This window comes from Myxocyprinus asiaticus, chromosome 17, assembly GCF_019703515.2.
Source record: "Myxocyprinus asiaticus isolate MX2 ecotype Aquarium Trade chromosome 17, UBuf_Myxa_2, whole genome shotgun sequence".
Taxonomy (NCBI): domain Eukaryota; kingdom Metazoa; phylum Chordata; class Actinopteri; order Cypriniformes; family Catostomidae; genus Myxocyprinus; species Myxocyprinus asiaticus.
Window position 1 is genome coordinate 23364631 of NC_059360.1, and position 24775 is coordinate 23389405.

At 37.7% G+C, this 24775-nt stretch overlaps 1 pseudogene; it reads left to right on the forward strand.

The window, feature by feature from the left end:
• The window catches only part of LOC127454947 (RNA polymerase II-associated protein 1-like), a 44374-nt pseudogene continuing 19599 nt past the window's right edge, over positions 1–24775 (forward strand).

Below are 24775 nucleotides of genomic sequence, written 5' to 3' on the forward strand. Positions count from 1 at the left end.
TTCATTATTGCTGCTGACATTTGTTTCTGATACATCAGCCCCCTCTTTTTTCCTCCAGGACGTTGGGATGTTTCGACGCCCCAAACCCAAACCCACAGACTCAGAAGCGGATTTGCGTCTGGAGCTGCAGGAGTTTCTGACGACGGGCAGTCAGTCCACTGATGCAGGCAAGCGTAGGCGCTGCTGCAGCTGATAGACGTGAGGAGCAGGGAAATCAGAGAGATATGTTGTGACTATAGCAGGTAGGTTAAAGATGTTTACTGAAGCACCTGATCACATTTGACATAGAGCTTAAATGATAACACAGTTCATCTGGGGAATTTAAAATTCTCAGAATTAAATCGTTTCTGCCATATTCTTGTTATATATATATTGGCCTGCGGCCAAAAGTTTGGAATAATGTACAGATTTTGCTCTTATGGAAAGAAATTGGTACTTTTATTCACCAAAGTGGCATTCAACTGATCACAATGTATAGTCAGGACATTAATAACGGGAAAAATTATTATTACAATTTGAAAAAAAATTTCAGAACTTCTTAAACTACTTCAAAGAGTTCTCATCAAAAAATCCTCCACGTGCAGCAATGACAGCTTTGCAGATCCTAGGCATTCTAGCTGTCACGCTTCCTGTAACACTTGCCATAGATGTGGCTGTCTTGTCGGGCACTTCTCACGCACCTTACAGTCTAGCTGATCCCACAAAAGCTCAATGGGGTTAAGATCCATAACACTCTTTTCCAATTATCTGTTGTCCAATGTCTGTGTTTCTTTGCCCACTCTAACCTTTTCTTTTTGTTTTTCTGTTTCAAAAGTGGCTTTTTCTTTGCAATTCTTCCCATAAGGCCTGCACCCCTGAGTCTTCTCTTTACTGTTGTACATGAAACTGGTGTTGAGCGGGTAGAATTCAATGAAGCTGTCAGCTGAGGACATGTGAGGCGTCTATTTCTCAAACTAGAGACTCTGATGTACTTATCCTCTTGTTTAGTTGTACATCTGGCCTTCCACATCTCTTTCTGTTCTTGTTAGAGCCAGTTGTCATTTGTCTTTGAAGACTGTTGCGTACACATTTGTATGAAATCTTAAGTTTTTTTTGGCAATTTCAAGCATTGTATAGCCCTCATTCCTCAAAACAGTGATTGACTGATGAGTTTCTAGAGAGAGCTGTTTCTTTTTTCCATTTTTGACCTAATATTGACCGTAAGACATGCCAGTCTATTGCATACTGTGGCAACTCAAAAACAAACACAAAGACAATGTTAAACTTCATTTAATCAACCAAATAGCTTTCAACTGTGTTTGATATAATGGCAAGTGATTTTCTAGTACCAAATTAGCAATTTAGCATGATTACTCAAGGATAAGGTGTTGGAGCGATGGCTGCTGGAAATGGGGCCTGTCTAGATTTGATCAAAAATGACTTTTTTCAACTAGTGATGGTGCCGTTTTTTACATCAGTAATGTCCTGACTATACTTTGTGATCAACTGAATGCCACTTTGGTGTATTAAAGTACCAATATATATATAAAATTTCATTCTGAGACTCAAATAAGTATGTCTTCATATATATTCAGATCTCCCAGATGAGATTCCCACCCCGACACCTGCACCTCCAAAGAAGTCTCGTTTCGAGCAGGAGCAGCGTGTGCAGTTTGAGGATGATGACCCAGAAGAGCGACTGGACAGACATGGTGCTCACATCAGTGCTGTGCTTTCCAGGATCATTGTGAGTCATGCATAAACAATTTATATTTGGATGTATAATTTAATTACACCATGATACAATGTTTATTGCTCATGTCTGTGTAGGAGAGGGACAAAAGTGCCAAGCCTGTGTCACTCCCATGCTTCACGGGCACTCCTTTCCCCAAAGTCATCCGTCGATCTGTAGTGGAAAGTGAGGAGAGGTTCTCTTAATATGAGAAGAATGAAAAATGCACAAAATCATTACCTTCTTATTCTTTATGTGTCTGTGCTTTTGTGTCATGCCTAGGGGCAGTTAAGTAGCATCTGGAGGCAGAAATAGTATTTTTGCACATCAGATTGCAGCACAAAGGGCTAAGAAGGATGATGCATCCTCTTTATATGGTTCAGAGACTAGAGATCAGTCATATGGATCTACAAATTTGGCCTCCTCACCATTGGAGAGCATGGAGACTGAGCAACCTAAATCAGATGTTGTCAGTGAGTGTTTATAGCTATTTTTCCCTCCACCTGTCGAACACATTCAGAGAGAGAGAGAAATCCATGAAAATATTTGTATTTGCTGCTGTGATATTCTAATCACAGAAAGCATTTCACAATCACTTTTTAAAAATCAGGTAATGTAATGGTAAACAAAGGTATGATCATCTCATATTTTCTGATGTAGATGCTGTCAGTGGCCCCCTGCTTGTGTCAGGTCAAGGACTGTGCCATGGAGACAGTGAAAATCCACCAGGAGAATCAGGCAAAGCTGCAGACGATGTCCCACAATGAGATACTGGAAGAACAGAGGAGGCTGCTGGCCCAGCTAGGTGAGCTGGACAACATCCTCACTGCCGACACTTCTGGTGCCAGAGAGCAAACTGCTTAAAATGTACATCTGCAGCACAAAGCAAATTAAAGTTTTAGCAGCCAGTTGACTACATTTTACACTTCACATGTTCTTACTGCCAGTGTAAGAAATAAACTATTAAATTAACTACTAAGGGGCAATATTTGGCCCCTTGAAATGGATTTTTTTTTATGAGGGCATTTTTTTCTAAATTTATAAAATCACTGTGTCGCAGTGTTATGTCAAAAACTTCAGTTGAATTGATTAATTGTAACACATTCTCAATCTGAACAGTTATAGCTGTTAACTATGAAATCAAATCTATATCAAACACAAAAGTAGCTGTAAACAATGCATAAAACATCATATAAATAAATACTAAGCTAGAACACATTTAAAATAATTGGCCCCAATCACAGATCTCTGCTATCTACTTGCACATTGGATTTTAATCTACTTTTAAGGTGATTTGATTGTTTTAAAGGGATAGTTCACCCAAAAATGAAAATTCTCTCATCATTTACTCACTTTTATGCCATCCCAGATGTGTATGACTTTCTTTCTTTTGCTGAACACAAATGAAGATTTTTAGAAGAATATTTCAACTCAGTAGGTTCATACAATGCAAGTAAATGGGTACCAAAACTTTGAAACTCAAAAAGCACATAAATGCAGCATAAAAGTAATCCATATGAATCCAGGGGTTTTACATCTATATCTTCAGAAGCAATATGATAGGTGTGTGTGAGAAACAGATAAATATTTAAGTAATTTTTTCACTATAAATTCTCCTCCCTGCCCAGTAGGTGGTGATATACACAAAGAATGTGAATCACCAAAAACAGAAGAAGAAGAATGTGAAAGTGAAAGTGGAGATCTATAGTAAAAAAGGACTTGTATATTCATCACCCAGACCTGTCATACATACATGCATACATACATTAGACCTACAATAGAATATTATGAAATACAAAATCTGTTAGTTAACAGAAAAACATTTCATTGCAGGGCTATTTTGCACCCACATTTTAGAACCCCAATTCTGAAAAAGTTGAGACAGTATGAAAAATGCTAATGAAATAAAAAATTAGTCAACTCTTTTGGAGCGTGTTGCAATCATCTGATTTGAAATTACTGTGCATTTGTAAAAATAAACTATGAAATTCACAGGGTAAGGCATCATATGTGTAGTTGTAGTGCTTTCAATATAGCAAAGGGTGAATATAATTTACAAATCACTCATTTTTGTTTTTATTAGCATTTTTCATTCTGTCCCAACTTTTTCAAAATTGGGGTTGTAAATATCTGGGCCAGTTTTTATCCCAAGCCCTGGTTAATTTCTGACACTGCTTACTACAACTCTAATTTTGTTATTTGCTTTAACCTCACATTGTCTTATTATGTCAGACCCTAGACTACTGGACTTTGTGAGATCTCGGAAGGAACATAAAAGCTCAGCCTCTGAGTCAGCATCTGATCCTGGGCAAAGGGAAGCCTTCCTGAATGAACCTCTACCTAATAGCACTACTCCAGAGCTAGACCACACAATAAAAGTTCAGGAATCTCCGGGGGTTATCATGGAGGAAGATGAAGAGGATAAGAATGAGCCTGCAGTCCAACCTACAATTACAGGTGAGTAAGAGTCTTTGATTCACAACTGAAAGAACTGGGCAGGTACAAGATTCATAATTATGATGCTTTTAAAGGCCTAATGAAATCACTTGATGAGCAGTTTTTTCCTGCTTTCATGTATTTCCTATTAAAACAGGAAGTTTGGGAAGGACATATGAAAGGGATCGCCCCCCCTTTTTTAGCGAATATACTTGTTATGTCTCAGACATGGGCTATGGTAATTTGCTACATGCTAGTGGGTTGCATGTGGTATAAGGGGCAGTGTTGGGTAAATTACTTAAGAATAGTAATCCACTACAAATTACGAATTATTTGTCTATAATTGTAATAAGATTACTTTACTAATTACTTCACTGAAAAATTAATCACATTACTAATTACTCTTAAGTTACTTTCTAAAACACTTTTCTGCTCAACAAATTCAAAATAATGTCTATATTTCTTCTTGTTCATTGTGACACAAGTCATACACAGCACCTCACATTTCTCCATCACAATGACTTGTTACGGGGCCATAATTCATGCATTCTTCATATAATAATACATAATAATATATTAGAAATAAGCATAACCAATAATGTACTTAAAAGTAATTAAATTAATTTAAAGTCAGTAACTGTAATATGATTACAAGATTTAAAATGTAGTGCATTACACTGCTTTTTGACTAAAAAGTCATTAGATTACAGGAACAAATTTCTTTGTAATTGGATTACATCCAACACTGATTAGGGGGAGGGACATTTTCATTCCAGAGAGCATTTGATTGGACAAAAATCTGGAGTGCAGGATGAGTCATCAATATTTTTGCTCCACTGTCCTGTAAGAGAAAGACTGTACATTTTAAATAGGGCTGCAACTAACGATTATTTTGATAATCGATTAATCTAACGATTATTAGAACAATTATTTGACTATTTGACGATTATTGCAAAGATTAATCATTATTTATTAAACGATTATTCAGCTTGTGCCCCGACTTAAAAAGTTGTATTAAACGTGCTTGCTAACAATAAAGAGGACAAAATCATCTTTTAAAGATGCATTGATTTTGAAAATATGACTGATCATGCAAAAATTGTCTTTTATTTAAGGATAGTGAATAGTATGAAGCCATTTATTATCACATAGTTGTTTGGCTCCTTTTTTAAATCATAATGATAACAGAAATCACCCAAATGGCCCTGATCAAAAGTTTACATACCCTTGAATGTTTGGCCTTGTTACAGACACACAAGGTGACACACACAGGTTTAAATGGCAATTAAAGGTTAATTTCCCACACCTGTGGCTTTTTAAATTGCAATTAGCGTCTGTGTATAAATAGTCAATGAGTTTGTTAGCTCTTACGTGGATGCACTGAGCAGGCTAGATACTGAGCCATGGGGAGGAGAAAAGAACTGTCAAAAGACCTGCGTAACAAGGTAATGGAACTTTATAAAGATGGAAAAGGAAATAAAAAGATATCCAAAGCCTTGAAAATGCCAGTCAGTACTGTTTAATCACTTATTAAGAAGTGGAAAATTCGGGGATCTCTTGATACCAAGCCAAGGTCAGGTAGACCAAGAAAGATTTCAGCCACAACTGCCAGAAGAATTGTTTGGGATACAAAGAAAAACCCACAGGTAACCTCAGGAGACATACAGGCTGCTCTGGAAAAAGACGGTGTGGTTGTTTCAAGGAGCACAATACGACGATACTTGAACAAAAATAAGCTGCATGGTCGAGTTGCCAGACAGAAGCCTTTACTGCACCAATGCCACAAAAAAGCCCGGTTACAATATGCCCGACAACACCTTGACACGCCTCACAGCTTCTGGCACACTGTAATTTGGAGTGACGAGACCAAAATAGAGCTTTATGGTCACAACCATAAGTGCTATGTTTGGAGAGGGGTCAACAAGTATTGTTTCCTTTAAAGAGCTCCGGCTCTGCTTATTCCACAACGAGAGTGCTTCTGTATTTACTTATTTTATTATTTTTGTATAATTCCCATGTACTTTGCGATCTACATCACCTGAAGCTCTTTGGAAACTTTAGAGTGCATCTGGACTGTGAACTGTGTAATTCTTCCTCTACTCAGTCAGGCACGAACTACAGTGCTGCTCTCACGCATCATCATTACAGTTTAATGTGATCTCATGTTATGTTAAATGAGATCAAGCAACTATTCGACAACGAAAATTTTTGTCGGCAATTTTTTATTGTCGACGTTGTTGATAACGTTGACTAATCATTTCAGCCCTACTTTTAAATGCGTAAATCTACTTAAAGTAAATGTTGTCTACATTTAGAAATACACTAGATGGCCTCAAAACTAACATGCTGTTACACCTGCAGCGCCTGCTACCTCTCCTGAACGCCGCCAGAGGTCGCCATCTCCAGAATTCTAACTGATTACTCACTCACCTGTTTCATATCATCTCTGTCTATTTAAGTTCCCTGTTTACATGCATTCATTGCGAAGTCTTGTTCTGCCTCGTCTGCAATTCTGAGCGTTATCACCATTCCTGTTTTTCCTGTGTTTTTGACTCCTGCCTGCTGATCGTATTTCCCTGCCTGCTTGTGAGTTTTTGAACCTATTGCCTGTTTACTGGATTACCCCTCTGTCTCTCGGATTAACTTGATTTGCATTTCTTGGACTGTCTCCTGTTTACCAAATCCTTGACTGTTTTGACGTTTATCCTTTTGTTTGCTACTTTGTTGTACTGTTCATACTTTTATTAAACTGCACATGGATCTTAACACTACTTCCCCGGCGTCTTCGCAACACATGCATGAACTAACTGCTACAAATCTCTAATTTTGATTCCATGTCTTTGTTGTCCTTGGTGGTTTTTTAGCAGCAACAGGGGTGAATGTTGTTAGAATGTTATTTACAAAGAACACCTACATATCAGTGGTTTTATTTGTCATGTATTTCTGAAAGGTTGTATTACAGCATCACATGATTCCCATGAAAAATGCTGAATGGATTTTTCAGACTGAACTGCATGCATGCAGAAATTACAGCTAATGTACAGAACGTGGTCTTCTCATTGTTGTCAGCTCAAGTGCGTCTGGACAGTTGCCAGTTCTTTATTCACCCTGGGCTTAAAACTAGCTACACAAATTCAGGACTGTCCACTTGGCAGATCTGTCCAGCTAAACTGCGTGTCCAGCGTGCTAAGGCAGATGCATCAATTTCAATTAGTCTGATTAGAGCAGAGTTAGCTGGAGCAAGCACCAATTCATTGTAGGGTAATAGAGATAAGAGGGACTCCTTGACATTTATGGATGAGATGCACCAGGGGTCACTGTTCAGAAAACTGGAGTTGCACTGCAGTCAGTTTGTGGTATTTAGTGTGTGTCTACATATATGTTAAGGATTAGAGTGTATAACTAACTAAAAGTCTAACTGGCTTGTTTAATTTGATTTATTAATGCTATTATTTAGAATATTGGTATTGCTTTGTGTATAGAGGATGAGCTACCCATCATGCCGCAGAAGGAGTGGCTTCACATGGACAAGGTGGAGACAGAAAAACTAGAATGGACAAGAGACCTGCCTCCACCAAAGAGGCAGAGCACCAAAAAGGTACAAACAAAACCTGGAAAGAAGGTTTAATTAGTGTATTAAACTTGTTTGGTGTGTAACAAGTCATGCCCCGTTTGTGCTATGGACATGATACCTCAAGTCATGCGGCTTGTTGAGGAGAAGGGTGCTATTACTTTTCTCAGTGATTAAGATTTTTGATTTTTACCTATATTCCCATAGACTTACATTGACAGAAGGTCCCAAGCAACAACCGCTCCACTGATGATGCCATTGCATCTACAATACACAATGCTCTCTCCCACCTGGAAAAAAAGAACACTTATGTGAGAATGCTGTTTGTAGACTACAGCTCAGCATTCAACGCCATAGTGCCCTCCAAGCTAGATGAGAAACTCCGGGCTTTGGGCTTAAACATCTCGCTGTGCAGCTGGATCCTGGACTTCCTGTCAAGCAGACGCCAGGTGGTTAGAATAGGCAGCAACATCTCCTCATCACTAACCCTCAACACTGGAGCCCCACAGGGCTGTGTTCTCAGCCCACTCCTGTATTCCTTGTACACACATGACTGTGTGGCAACACATAGCTCCAGTGCCATCATTAAGTTTGCTGATGACACGACGGTGGTAGGTCTGATCACTGACAATGATGAAACAGCCTACAGAGAGGAGGTGCACACTCTGACACACTGGTGTCAGGAGCACAACCTCTCCCTCAACGTCAGTAAGACAAAGGAGCTTGTGGTGGACTTCAGAAGAAAAGACAGAGAACACAGTCCCATCACCATCAATGGAGCACCAGTGGAGAGAGTCAGCAGCTTCAAGTTCCTGGGTGTCCACATCACTGAGGAACTCACATGGTCCGTCCACACTGAAGTCGTTGTGAAGAAGGCTCATCAGCGCCTCTTCTTCCTGAGACAGCTGAGGAAGTTTGGAATGAACCGCCACATCCTCACACGGTTCTACACCTGCACTGTAGAGAGCATCCTGACTGGCTGCATCTCCGCCTGGTACGGCAATAGCACAGCCCACAACCGCAAAGCACTGCAAAGGGTGGTGCGAACTGCCAGACACATCATCGGAGGTGAGCTTCCCTCCGTCCAGGAAATTTATACAAGGCGGTGTGTGAAAAAAGCTCTGAGGATCATCAGAGACTCCAGCCACCCGAGCCATGGGCTGTTCTCACTGCTACCATCAGGCAGGCGGTATCGCAGCATCAGGACCCGCACCAGCCGACTCCATGACAGCTTCTTCCCCCAAGCAATCAGACTTTTGAACTCTTGATCTCCCACGATCAAAATACATCAGCACTGCACTTTATTACCCTTACTCTTATATCTCACACCGGACTGTCATAAATTATATTATTATTATACTGTATATTCTATATATACTACTATATATACTTTTTTATTTTTATTGAATAATGTGTATCTATATTGTGCGTATTGTATACTGTGCAGTGTATGTTATTATTTGTATATTGTGTTGTGTGTAATTATGTGTATATTAGACTTTAAATTGTGTTGTGTTAATTTGATGTTATTGTAAGTTGTAAAATGTCTCCACTGTCACGACTGCTATGTTGATCGAAACTGCACCCAAGAATTTCACACACCATTGCACTTGTGTATATGGCTGTGTGACAATAAATGTGATTTGATTTGATTTTGATTTGATATAGAATGGCTCTTTTGACGTGATGCGCTAACAAACACCCAGAACACTAGGGATGGGAATTGAAAGGAATATAGCAGTTCTATTAATGATTCTTTTAGTACTTTTGATAAAATGTATTTGGACAATTATTTGTAAATAAGAAATGTATTTCATATTGCATTTACTGCCCTCAGCAGTCTGTTGCAAATTGATGAGATAATTTCAGATTTCAAAAGAACAGAAATGAACAATCAGAAGTAAATTTAATGCAATTCTTGTTAAAAGGCATGTTTACACAGACTTTTTAGAGGCATAAATGCAATTCAATAATTGATCTTTGCTGTACAGTACTGTGCAAAAGTTTTAGGCATGTTGTGTTGTGATGCTGTTTTCAAAATGATCCCATGAATAATTTTTATTTATCAATTAACTTCATACAAAGTAAGGCATAAAAAAAGGCACATCAGTATTTGGTATGACCACCCTATGCCTATAAACAGCACCAATTCTCCTAGGTCATCTGATTCAGGAAAGCTAATGTGTTTTTAGCCAGATAGCACATTATTGTGCTTCGTGTGGGTTATCTAATGATCTATGCATCCGATTATGTTGTGTGTGGGCTCATTTTAATGGTAAATCCCCTCCTCTAAGTAAAGGAATTTGATATTTTATGTTCTGTTTATTTTTTTGTGAAGTTATTACGTTTTTGCGAAAACGTGTCTTATAAGCAACACCTGTTTACGTGTAACATGTATGTCAAAGACATATACTTAGCTATTACTCGCTATATTTTTAATCACTTATTATCACTATATTAATCACTAATTACAACAAAACTTGTGCGTATCTTTAACTACACTTTGTCATGTGAACAACGAGTCGGTAACTGCACTGTTTGATATAAGTCTCACAAGCCTTAAGTACTATATAACATAACACAGTAACAGTTCGAGTTGAGACTTGATGAAAATTATAACTTGTACATCAGATTAATTCAGTAACCGATCTGATGTATACTGTGTTTCTGATTCACTATAAAGAGCCAGCTCATAAGTGTCATTCATTCGGGAACCAGACCATACTGGTCACACTGTATGTTTTTAATTCACTAAAACTCAGACAAGTCATTTGTTCAGGAATTGGTCAATCAGATTACACTGGTAGGTAAAATTAGGCAGAGATGTGAAATGTTCTGTTGTATTCTGTGGTCTTGTTTGTATGAATGCTTCATTACATTTTCAGGCTATGCAAGCCCATTTTGACTTTGCTGGCACTCTCATCCCCTCTACCAAAGACTTGCCCTCCCATCTAGGCCTGCATCACCATGGAGAGGAGCCAGAGGTTAGTGGGTTCATTTATATACTGAACTTTCTTCAGACTCACAACTGGCAGTGCAATACAGCTGATCTCACTAATACATTTAAAGACATTTCTCAATTTCTCATTGATATGTGTAATACTAACCATTATTTTCTGTCTTTCCTGTTCCAGCTGGCTGGCTACTCACTGCAGGAGTTGTTCCTCTTGTCCCACAGTCAGCTGAACCAACAGCTCGATCTGGCCATCAGCACTCTAGCTAATGTCCTGATGAAAGTAAATAAATAAATACAAGTTTACACTTAAAATGTTCAAGTCTCCAAATGCACAAGTCAGGCATATGGGGTATCGTTTGAAAGCTTAGAATCTGAAATTTTCATAGATAACCATCACCTTTGCATTTATGTTACATAAAATGACAAAATATGCCCTGAAAACATTCGCATCACAAATCAGCACCGCTAAGAGGTCATGTGGTAGAAATATTAATATGAATATAAAAGTCTTTCAAATAGCACATAAATAGACAACTCATATATCAAATGAATGCTCAAATTCTCAGGAATGTGACTGTATAGTTTATTTTGTTGCTGTAATACCACAGTTTGATTTTCAAAAGAATCACAAAGTGAAATATGATTTCTGTAAGACATCAAATACAAACGTCTCTTTTATGCACCGATCACTGCTACTGTAAGCCCCAAGCAGCTAAAAACTTTATATCTGATTTTATAGAAAGTTTTCTAAAAAAGTCACCATTTTTAACTTGTTTGTGAGCTTGCTTGTGAGAATAATCCAATATTATATCTAAGATATCCAGAACAAAATATGCGGTCCAGCGGGAAATGCATGCTAAACAAATCTTCGTAAATATATGTTATTGACTATTGAAGATAAAATGTTATACAACATCATAAAGGGGAGCTTTCAAATGCTTTTTCTAAAGCTTTCTAATGACACCTAGGCTGAGCTTCTAGTCCACTCAGAGGCCGAGATATTCAATGAAACAATGGGGGTGGTGTGTGAAATGAAAATTAGACTGAATGTCTATGGACGAGGAAATCTTTAAGGGCTAAAATGCGCTAGAACGCCACCTACATTTCAGATCAGCATTTTGTGTGGATGGTGATAGAATTATATTTTCTAGTATTTGCTGAGTGGAATAAAATAAGACTTTTTGGAGGGAGATGGCATGAACAGAACCAGAATTACATGCTTACAAAGTTAAGACAACAACAAAAAAATATTTTGAGGGAGCATGACGAATCATTTTCACACATGGATTGGTCACCACAGAGTCCTGACTTTAACCCCATTGAAAGTCTTTGGGATGTGCTGGAGAAGACTTTACGGAGTGATTCTACTCTCCTGTCATCAATACAAGATCTCAGCCAAAAATTAATGCAACTCTGGATGGAAATTAATGTTGTGATGTTGCATTAGGTTGTTGAAAACATGCCACAATGAATGTGCGCCATAATCAAAGCTAAAGGCGGTCCAACATAATAGAGTATGCAACATTTTTTTTGGCCAGGCAGTGTATAATGTTTATAAGATATTTTACTCTCGTGAAAAAAATGGTAGATGGTAGATAAATATGCATCTTATAAACACTTAAAACTGTGTTGTTCTTCATCAGGCCTGTGCCGGAGAGTATATGTCCTCTTTGAAAGGCAGCATTGTGTCCTCTTTACTGGACGCAGGACTCCTCTTCCTTCTGCGTTTCTCCCTGGATGACCGTGTGGAGGGTGTCATGTCAGCAGCCGTGCATGCCTTACGAGCTCTGCTGGTTTCATCTGAGGATGAGTTAAGCAAAAATCATCTTGTGAATCATTTCTGTGAGAAGCCTGAGTTATGCACTTTTGATGGAAATAAAAAGTTTCTGACTAGTTTCTGATTCTTCTCATCCAGGAGTGCTTAGACAATGCTTTCCCATGGCTGCTTGGGATGGCCACCTTTCCATTGATGCCCACAGCTCAGGAGAATAAAGTTGAGGATGATGAAGGACCGGATGAGTTCATGATAGAGACTGCTAAAGAGAAAGAGGAAAAGAAGTCAGATCATGTTGTTGCTAGGCAGGATGTTGTCAAGGTAACTTGGATCTAATGCCAACTTGAAAACTTGTGTGGAAATTTTCAACTCTGATTTCGCAGAGATACAGTTGCGTGACGTTACGCAAACATGTCGGCACCCAGGGAGATTGATAAACATTCACTTTGCCAAAATTCCTACATTTAAAGGAATAGTTCACCCAAAAATGAAAATTCTAAAAAAATGTTATCCCCTTTTCTCCCCAATTTGGAATGTCCAATTCCCACTACTTAGTAGGTCCTCGTGGTGGCGCGGTTACTCGCCTCAATCCGGGTGGCAGAGGACAAGTCTCAGTTGCCTCCGCTTCTGAGACAGTCAATCCGCGCATCTTATCATGTGGCTCGCTGTGCATGACACCGCGGAGACTCCGCATGTGGAGGCTCATTCTAATCTCCGCGATCCACGCACAACTTACCACGCGCCCCATTGAGAGCGAGAACCACTAATCGTGACCACGAGGAGGTTACCCCATGTGACTCTACCCTCCGTAGCAACCGGGCCAATTTGGTTTGCTTACGAGACCTGGCTGGAGTCACTCAGCACACCCTAGATTCGAACTCGCGACTCTAGGGGTGGTAGTCAGTGTCAATACTTGCTGAGCTACCCAGGCCCCAAATTCTCCCATCATTTACTCATCCTCATGTCATCCCAGATATGTATGACTTTCTTTCCTCTGCTGAACACAAACAAAGATTTTTAGAAGAGTATCTCAGCTCTCAAAAATGCACATAAAGGCAACATAAAATAAATCCATATGACTCCAATGGTTAAATCCATGTCTTCTGAAGGGATGCCATCATTTTGGGAGAGAAACAGATCAAAATTTCCCTATAATTTAAATTTATATTTTTTTTAATTTTTACTATAAATCTCCACTTTCACTTGCAAAGTGATTGCATCACTTCAGAAGAAATGGACTTCACCAATGGAGTCATATATATTACTTTTATGTTGATTTATGTGCTTTTTGGAGCTTCAAAGTTTTGGTCACCATTCACTTGCATTGTATGGACCTAAGGAGCTGAGATATTCATGTGTATATTTGTGTTCAGCATAAGAAAGAAAGTCATACACATCTGGGATGGCATGAGGGTGAGTAAATCATAAGATCATTTTTTAATTAACTTTCCCTTTCAATATTAAAAACATGCTTAGCAAAGATTTGCAGAGACAGGTGTTTCAAAATATTATACTCTCTTTTGATAATTGTACACCTTTTCAACAGATGTTAGCACTACATTCTGGAGGTTGTGCGGCCCTCTCCTCGGGTTATTCTTGATACTCTGAAGATTCTGATCCAAATCACTCGCCACTCGTCCGCAGCAGCTATACAGGTAAACGTGCGCTGAACCTTGATCCAATACTTGTGAGTGACATCACTGCAAACCTGCTATTTCCTTGTTATGACTGAAGCATCAGCACTATGTTGTCAAAATACTAGGGCTGTCAACATGTTAACACATGCGATTTATTAAATATATTTGACAAAGTTGATTTTTTTTTTTAACGCTGTACCCGCATTTATTCAGCTTGGCATTATAACTGTCATTTACAGAACACATGTAAATTACATCCATAAAGTGTGGGGGAAGCTTTTTTATTATTGAATTATTGCACATTTGCATTGAATTCCGTGTGTGTTTCTGTTTCTGTTTTGATGCGTTTTGAGAAATGAGTGAGATGATTAAACAGCACTGTTGTCGCTATGACATTCACACAAAGTGCCAAGCGTAATAATTACACACAGGCCTATTATTTCGTTTTCTTTTCTTAAAAACGAACTGAATGCGTTAACTACGAAAAATATTATGATTAGCCAATTACATATAGAAATCGAATTGACAGTCCTACTAATGACTAGGCACTATAGCCTACTTTAGACTAATGATGTAATTTTAATTTTATCTTTATATAATTCATTTATTAACATGCAAACCTTTGTGTTACCTTTAGGTCTTGGACTGCCCACGGCTGATGGACACCGTGATTTCTGACTTTCTTCCCTGCTCATGGGCTCCTCCCTCTTCACAGACTCCATCATCTCTGTATGGTCTGCCTATGGCAATGAAGCTGCTTCGAGTTTTAGCAAGTGCTGGGAGGCATGCTTGTGCGAGAATAGTGAGTATCCAATGATTGGTGTAGGTTAACAGTGTCAAGCACCCACTAATTATAAATGATTATGATAATTATTACGAGATTGACAGATCTCCTACCCACTTTAGTAAATGACAATGATACTTATTGCAAGATTGACAGGCCTTTTATCCAGATGTCAAGTCATAGTTTTGCACCTATGTCTACAGTATATATGTTCACACTGTGAGATAGAATTGTATTTTGATAGTCTGGTTAATTAAATTTTTTTTATTCCTTTTGTGTTGTCCTCCTTAAAGCTGCAGTATGTCATCTTTTCAATGTAATTTCTTTTCTCCTATACCAGCTTAATATGCAGAGACAACTATAAGTAACAGAGGTTGACCAATAGTGGATTTTGCCTATACTGATAACTAAAGTGGTGGGAAAGGCTTATAACCGATTAACCTTAATTGGCACAGACATAGAGCCCACAAGAGTCTAACATGAATTAAATCCCAGATGCACTCTATTGTTCAAACTAGAAAAACTGAAGATTTAGGTGCATAAGGTGGGACTTTTAAATATAAATACGTGCAAAATACATTAGGGACTCTTATTTTAAAATTACAGACATGCCTTTGTTACAAGACTCTATATGTACTGTAAGTATTTACCAAATTATGCTTTTTATAGCTTATATATATTCACCAGATCAAGGGTTTTGTATATACAGAATATATGTTTTGCCAGATGAGGTTTAGTATGGAATAAGGTTTATTATTATTCACAAGATATTGAAAACAAGATGTATGTGCTGATGGGGCACATTTCCACATAGTAGTCTGTACACTTGAGAGTGACTTTTTTTCTCTTCATTTAGAACATGGAGAACAATTTAGAACACTTGATTATCTAATCAAAATAACAAAATATGCACTGAAGTGAGGATAAAAATATGGATAAATATTGTCAAAGAGACAAGATTTGGATATAGCAAATCCCTACGTGGTTTCAGTGTTTTTATTTAACTTCTAAAGGCTGCTGTTATACTGTAGAAACAAGCTCTTCTTACTGTAGACTCCTGCATCGACGGCCACAGAGGAAGACGGTGGAATAAAAAAATAAAAAAACTATCGGCATAGATTTTTACAGATAACCAATTGTTCCAAAAAGTAACTATCAGCACCGATTAATCGGTAAAACCGATATATCGGTCTACCTCTAAGTAAGGCATTCATTGGTTGATTTATAGGTTGACAATACAAATTGCTATGAAAACATGCTCTGTTTGTTTGGGTATCTCAACCAGCCTCATATAGGACCATTGGCTTGACCAATGGCATGAGTTTGGGGCAGAACTGTCTGTTCAAACAGTGGTTTGGGAAACATTTTTGAAAACAGCCATAATGTTTGCAGGTTTGTTTGGTGAATTACACACTTCTGTGTGTCTGAGGTTCTGATACCTTTTCAATTGTATATTTTGTCCAGGCAAATTAGCATTTGATGATCTTAGAATAAAAGCATGGTCATAACTTGTCTATGTGTCTCAGCTGAACTATATAGGAGGGAAGGAGCTTTTGTCACATTTTGTGGTTGTGGAACCATCAGAGATGTTGCTGGTAGCAGGTGAATCTCTTCGTTGCAGTACAGAGGCACTTAGGCTTTTCACAGTGGCTGCCAGCTACGGACAGGCCTGCTGTCTGTACACATGAGAGTGACCTTTTATCTTCCTTTTCCGATGATGATAATATACGGTGGTTGTTATAATTTGATGTAAATAAATTGCTACCAATGTTAGCATTGATACAGTGACAAATCATATATGCAGATGTTTGAGTTTTGGCAGCGTCTCTGTTGTCTCATTCATTGTAGAGACTTGTATCCTGTGCTGGTGAAGAGATTGCAGGCTGGGAGCTGGCCGTGTGCTTCCTCTGAAACTGCTGTTTCTGGAGCTGGAGAGAGTCAGAGCTCTGCTGGTGCTGCTGACTCAGGTCACTCAAACGGCAGGCTGCCATGAAGAGTAGCAGAGAGGCCTGGTCAGCTGAGACCAGTAAAGCTTTTAATATCAACACGCCGGGTGCTAATAACCCTGTCGGGGTCAGCTGACTTTACATTATTCTGCTTATTACCCGGCTACTAACCAAATAAATAACTAAATAAATGTACATGAAACATTGATCTGAGTTGAAATAATTGTATTAGCTTACTTGTAGAGATCGCACAGTGATCCGAGAAGTAGGAAAGATGACTCACAATAACCGGATGACGGGTCTGATGTCTTATTAATGGAATAGTTCACCAAAAATGAAAATTCTCTCATCATTTACTCAACCTCATGCCATTCCAGATGTGTATGACTTTCTTTCTTCTGCTGAACACAGTAGGTCATTTCAATGCAAGTGAATGGTGACCAAAATGTTGAAGCTCCAAATGCACATAAAGGCAGCATAAAAGTAATCCATAATACTCCAATGGTTTAATCCATGTCATCAGAACAGATATGATAAGTGGGGGTGAGAAACAGATCAATATTTAAGTCTTTTTTTTTACTATAAATCTGCACTTTCACATTTTTCTTCTTTTGTTTTTGGCGTTTTGCATTCTTCATGCATATCGCCACCTACTGGGCAGTGAGGAGAATTTATAGGAAAAAATAGCTTAAATATTGATCTGTTTCTCACCCACACCTATCATATTGCTTCTGAAGACATGGATTTAACCACTGGAGTCATAAGGATTACTTTTATGCTGCCTTTATGTGATTTTTGGAGCTTCAAAAAGTTGGTACCCATTCACTTGCATTGTATGGACCTACAGAGCTGAGATAGTCTTCTAAAAATCTTCATGTCTGTTCAGCAGAAGAAAGAAAGACACACATCTGAGATGGCATGAGGGTGAGTAAATTGAGAGAATTTTAATTTTTGGGTGAACTATTCCTTTAACCCCCAGATGTGCGGTTGTTCCACAGAAATATCAGGCTGCTTGATGGCGCCATTGACCAATCAGAATAGAGTATTCCAGAGACCCAGGAAATAATAATAATAATAATAAAGAGCTTTTGAACTATTTTCTGTTTAATGAGGTTATACAAATTGTCAGAAACCTTCAAAGCATTTGGTAGGATTCGCAGCTGTTTGTTTAAAGAATATAGGAGTCCTTTTTTTTTTTTTTTTTTTTTTTGTGCAACAACATTTTCGTCCTTTTCATTAATATTGTACTTTCATTTGTTTATTATGCAATTTTGATATAGCTTTTATCAGTTTTGCTGTTTGCATTGACAGCTCTCATGGAACAGAGTGTTCTCCACCCCCTGCTGTTACATGGAGTCATGTGAGCGGTCTGCAGCCCACTGTCATTGGCTTACTCAAGGGCTGTTTGAGAGCTCTAGACGACCCAGGACGAATGTCAAGTGCACTTATCCTGCTTCCTTCCTACCTGCTCTATATGGAGACGTATTACTCACAGCTCAGTATGCAGGTCAGTGTTACTATGAAAGACATGAAAAATCCAAACCAGTGTCACACTGATCTGCCTAAACAAAGGCAGATCAGATTTCCATTGTCACAATATCCATTGTAAATGGTTTGAAGGTTTTTTTTTTTTTTTCAAAAAATGCATCACTGATTTATTAATAAATGCCTGACTGATATGTCAAGCATCAGGAGCTCATGCCAAACATTCAAAGTGGATATTCAATGGTATATTCGGATCAAAACCACCCCCTGAATTCAAAATCAAGAGATTCTTTTAATTTGTTCAGCATATGTGCAAGTCAGGTTCCTCAAGACAAGATAACGCCTTCTACGTAAAAATAGCTGCTGATAATTTAACTTCACAAAAAAAAAAAAAAAAAAAAGCTACATTTTTATATATTTATTTTCTTCTTTACTAGATTTTAAAACGCAACACACAGTCTCTGGTGCATTTATCAACACAGATGCCTTCTCGGTGATTCTCTTAGGGCCTATAATGTGCAGAAAACCAACCATTAAAATTGTTACATGTGTAATTTGCATGGTCTTTTCAGTAAATGTATGGTGTTGTTTTGTTTTTCACTGGTTGTTTTAGAGCTCCTTCCAGCCAGTACAGTGTCTACAGGAACTGGAGACATTAACTTCAGAGGTGCTTCTGCCACTGATATCACATCAGACCTTGCAAAATATGATCAGCCACTTCAGGTGGGGTGATGACTGGCTTGCTTTAGTGTTCTGATTTGGACGAAATGTGTTTTTTCTTCTTTAAATAAATCAGTTATACCGTATTATACGGAGCCCCTTAGAGGACAGGGCAGGTATTTTATTTTCTGAAATAGTTTTGCGTCCTCCACAATAAGTTTTGCATGACCTCGCAATAGTTTCGCGTTCCCTCACAATAAATGTACCATGGTTTTACTACAGTAACCATAATTTCACCATGATATTCGTAGTGAAACCATAGTGATAATACAGGAAAATGAAAAATAATAAAAATCATAATTTTGTGGTTATGGTTTTACTATACAAATATCATAGTTTAACTATGGTTTTACTATAGTGTTATTACAGACTGTAGTAACCATAGTTTTTGGTGGAAATCATTGTTCTATAGTAATATTGTAGTAACCATGACTGTTGTAGGCTAACCATAATTTGTGTTTTGGCAGAAACCATGGTTTTACTGTAGTAAAAAAGTAAGTTAAGTAACCATGTTTTTTTTTGGCAGAAACTGTATCCATGTAATTATCATGGTTTTACTATGTATTAACCATGGTTATTCTTGTGGTTACTATGGTTTTACTGGGAAATACCATGGTATTTTTATTATCATAGTTTTCATTTTCCTGTATTATTACTATGGTTTTACAACCAATATAAGGTTAAAATATGGTTACTATAGTTAATTTGTGATAAAATTTTTGCAAGGGAATGCAAACTTTTTAAGAAAAATCATTCCCGCCCTGTCTTCTAAGGGGCTCCGTAGTATTGCAAAGGCATTTGCATTACTAGTGCTGTTCAGATTGTGGTCCAAAAACCCAGAAGAGAATTTACCATGGTTTCCCTTGCGTTTTTCCTTTGAGTTTTTATAATGAGGTTTTTCGACTTATGAGTAAAATAAGGTCTGTGGTAAACATCACTTGACGATATGTGGACTTTTTGAGCTAGAACATAAATTACTCTCTTTCATTCCTCAAAAGTGAATTTTGAAGCCATATTGAATTGCATATTAAAAAGAAATATGTAAAAAATGCGGCTTCAAAATCCACGTTTGAAGTATGAAAGTGTGTAATTTATGTTGTAGAACAAAACAGCCACGTATCATCAAGTAATGTTTACTACCTAATTTACTCATAAGTTCAGAAAATCCCGGAGGAACCCATGGCGAATTAGACTTCCGGGGTTCGCCTACAAATTGATGTCACGGCTGAACAGCTCTATAAACTATATGAAGAAGTGTACAAGTTAGTAATACAGTACAATTAATAAAATGTATGTTGTTGCTAAACAAATTAAAAATGTATTTACTTAAAAAAGTATAAATTGGTATCCACTGTGGTGAACTTTAAACCACAAAATCAAATCTGTCTTTGAACAAAAAAAAATGTCCCCTTGACTTATGAGCTGATTATTGAATAGATAGTATGTTAGAATAAAAAATTCAATTTTTATCCTAATTTAAAGTCTGCATTATTAACAAATTTCTGGCAATGCTAGGCCTAAATATTGTATAAGTGAATGATAGATTATGTTCTCTTCTGCTGCTGCAGGTCCAGTTCTGTGATCTGTTACCCCGGGCTGAGTGTGTCTGGGTGGGAGGTCGTACCCAGTCTGCCAGGACTGGGCTGCTCAATGCTGAAGACTACCAGCACTCTGGCAGGACCCAACTTCCCTCTATCTCTCCCTACTGCCCTCCTTAACCTGCTAAACACCATGATCTCCATCCACAAAGGCCTAACTAAGACAGTAGTTTTGCTTTAGTTAAACTGTTTTCATGGTAAATCGAAAATCCTGATATTCTGCCACTTAGTGGTAAATTAACCTACACTTTTTCTCTGTCACTTTCTCTGTTTTAATTCTTTCTCTCATCAGTTCAGCTCTCTGTTCCTTTCTGACTCTGTGCTGTTTTATCTGCGGGCTTGTATTGGAGCCATGCCCTCTGTTTCTCACACAAGCGCCTGGATTCTTTGCCATGAGCGCCACCTGCCGTATCTGTTTCTCAGACTTGTTCATAGGCTGGTACTGTAACCTCTGTGTTTAAATACACCATTTGTAGACCTTGCTTACCTGTATTTTATCCATATTGTGAATTATACTGTATAAACATTTAGATTTGATTAATAGTGTATATTTGATATTATTCAGACATGAAAAATGTTGTTTTCTAAAAACATTTGATCTTATTGTAATTGATTTACTTTCAGTAGGGTAAATTAAGGTAATCAGGGATTTTTTTGTGCAACTTCTGCACTGTACAGTGATTGTCACCACAACACTTCAGAACAACAAATGGGACTATCACATGCTAGAATTAGGTTATGTTAACATAGACTTGCATGTTAGTTTAGGGGTAATTCACCCTATTCATTGCAACATCACTTACTTGATCTCTGTGACTGAAATACCTTTTGGTTCCAGTTGACCCAGAGGTTGCCAAAAATGCCTCCTTGTTTCACCAAGTGTCCTTGGCTCTAGTGTCTTGGTTGCTTCCTGGCAGTGAATACCTGGCACATGAACTCATGTCCACCATGACCTTTAGCCACAGCCTCCTTCCGTAAGTCTTCTTCTGTCAATGTTTGCCTTAAAGTCTTTGTGATGATTACGTTTTAATCACACTCATGGAAACTTCGCAACTTGTGTTATGGAGATTAAACGTGTTGTTTATTATATACATAAATATATTACTATATAAAATAAAATATAAGTAATTATTACAAAGATTTTTAAACACTTTCTGGTTGTCAAAATTAGTGGAACACGTCCATTGTTTGCTTGATGAACTACACTTGCGCTTACTCTGCAAGGACACCTGACTTCATACATCCACTAAAATGACCTTGGGTCCATTTGGTTAAAAGTAATTGCAAAATGGCTAAGGATCAAATGTTAGTTCTGAGAAAAGGTCTAGAGTTGTTTGTTTACCACTTGGTTTGATATTTTGTTATTTAAAGGGATAGTTCACCCAAAAATGAAACTTCTATTATCATTTACTCACCCTCATATCATCCCAGATGTGTATGACTTTCTTTCTTCTGCTGAACACAAAGGAAGATTTTTAGAAGAATATTTCAGCTCTGCGGGTCCATACAATGCAAATGAATGGGTACCAAAACTTTGAAGCTCCAAAAGCACATAAAGGCAGCATAAAAGTAATCCATAAGACTCCAGTGGTTAAATCCATGTCTTCAGAAGTGATATGATAAGTGTGGGTGAGAAACAGATCAATATTTAAGTCCTTATTTATTATTAATCTCCACTTTCACATTTTTCTTCTTTTGTTTTTGTTTTGGGCGATTAGCATTATTCTTGAATAGCGCAATCTACTGGGAAGGGAGGAGAATTTATAGCAAAAAAGGACTTAAATATTTATCTGTTTCTCATCCACACCTATCATATGGCTTCTGAAAATATAGATTTAAACTCTGGAGATTTATGGATTACCTTTATGCTGCATTGACGTGCTTTTCAGAGCTTCAAAATTCTGGAACCTATTCACTTGCACTGTGAGGATCAACAGAGCTGAAATATTTTTTGTTTGTGTTCAGCAGAAGAAAGTCATGCACATCTGGCATGAGGGTGAATAAATGATGAGAGAATTTTCATTTTTGGGTGAACTAACCCTTTAATGCAAGGAAATTTATACATATTTAAGTGTGGCTTAGGTGTCCAAATACTTTTTCAGGCCACTGTAAATGTCTCATAATTATATTTAATTGCATATATTTATTGTCATTTGTTTATTTAAAAAAAAAAAAGGGTAAATATCCATATAATTATAATCTCAACCTAAGCAAAAAAGTTTGCATTTATTAATATTATTTTTAACTGAACCAATTCAGTCCTCATTTTGTTTTGAACTTAAGAATTGCTAACAGTGTACAAGTGCGTACAGATGAGAGGGCCTCAGGATGTGATTTGATGAGAAACAGTTGGAGTCTGATGGATCTCGGTGCCATGCGATTGTTCATGTCTATTATGTAGCTTTGATCTTAAATGGTAGAATTAATATTTTTGACAAACAGTGCGGAGGCCTCTTTAGACATGTGCTGTGAGAACAGGCCCATCTTTCTTTAATTGTACCAAGAAGATAAAAGCTGAAACACAGTGAGGGAGATTGTATAAAGGGTCTCCAGTCTTAAAACTGCTCAGCCCTTGGCTGTATATTTCGATTAACCCGCATGTTATGGTGTTGCTCATATTCTAATGGTGTTAACTGTTTGATGTTGATCTCCATGAGTTTCCAAATTACATAAGTTTCAAGCATGGGCTTATGGTTAATTTTTATTATTGCAGGACTGAACAAACTAGATATGAACACTCACACTCTGAAAATTAATCTCAGTCCAGATTTTAGGTTTCAGGCTTCCTGCTTTTTCAGCTGTTGTGTCACATCCCACTCACAAGAGGGCAGCAAACAGTGCTGTTTCAAATAGGAAAGAGCTATTCCATGGATGGTTGACTGCAGCACTTATTTTCTGTTAAAACATCCTTCATTTTGTGTGTCCTAACTGAATACTTAAGCAATAAGGTATGAGCATGCCTAGATGGAATCTGCGCACGCAGAACTCAGCAGAAAACTCAGCAGATTTCTGTAGAACTGTGACATCTGTCATTCATAAAAGTTCTACTCATTCCCCACCCCTTGCATGTTTGTTTATTAATTAAATATTTTGGCTAATTTCATGATGCTTTTAGCTGTGAATAAGCGTGTAGTACTCTCAACTCCATATAACGCATTTTACTATGTTTAAATCCCTTCCGCAATAAATCCCTTGTGATATTTAAAGAATGTAGTCAGCCAAAGGTTGTTGTTAGGCAGCAGAACTACACTGGCGGCCAAAAGTTTGGAATAATGTACAGATTTTGCTGTTTCGGGAGGAAATTGGTACTTTAATTCACCAAAGTGGCATTCAGCTGATCACAAAATATAGTCAGAACATTACTGATGTAAAAAACGGCACCATCACTAGTTGAAAAAAGTCATTTTTGATCAAATCTAGACAGGCCCCATTTCCAGCAGCCATCACTCCAACACCTTATCCTTGAGTAATCATGCTAAATTGCTAATTTGGTACTAGAAAAACACTTGACATTATATCAAACACAGCTGAAAGCTATTTGGTTTGTTAAATGATGCTTAACATTGTCTTTGTGTTTGTTTTTGAGCTGCCACAGTATGCAATAGACTGGCATGTCTTAAGGTCAATATTAGGTCAAAAATGACAAAAAGAAACAGCTTTCTCTAGAAACTCATCAGTCAATCATTGTTTTGTGGAATGCTCGAAATTGCCAAAAAAAAAACAGAACATTTCATACAAAGGTGTACATTACAGTCTTCAAAGACAAAGGACAACTGGCTCTAACAAGGACAGAAAGAGATGTTGAAGGCCAGATGTACAACTAAACAAGAGGATAAGTACATCAGAGTCTCTAGTTTGAGAAATAGACGCCTCACATGTCCTCAGCTGACAGCTTCATTGAATTCTACCCACTCAACACCAGTTTCATGTACAACAGTAAAGAGAAGACTCAGGGGTCAGGACTTATGGGAAGAATTGCAAAGAAAAAGCCACTTTTGAAACAGAAAAACAAAAAGAAAAGGTTAGAGTGGGCAAAGAAACACAGACATTGGACAACAGATAATTGGAAAAGAGTGTTATGGATCTTAACCCCGTTGAGCTTTTGTGGGATCAGCTAGACTGTAAGGTGCGTGAGAAGTGCCCGACAAGACAGCCAC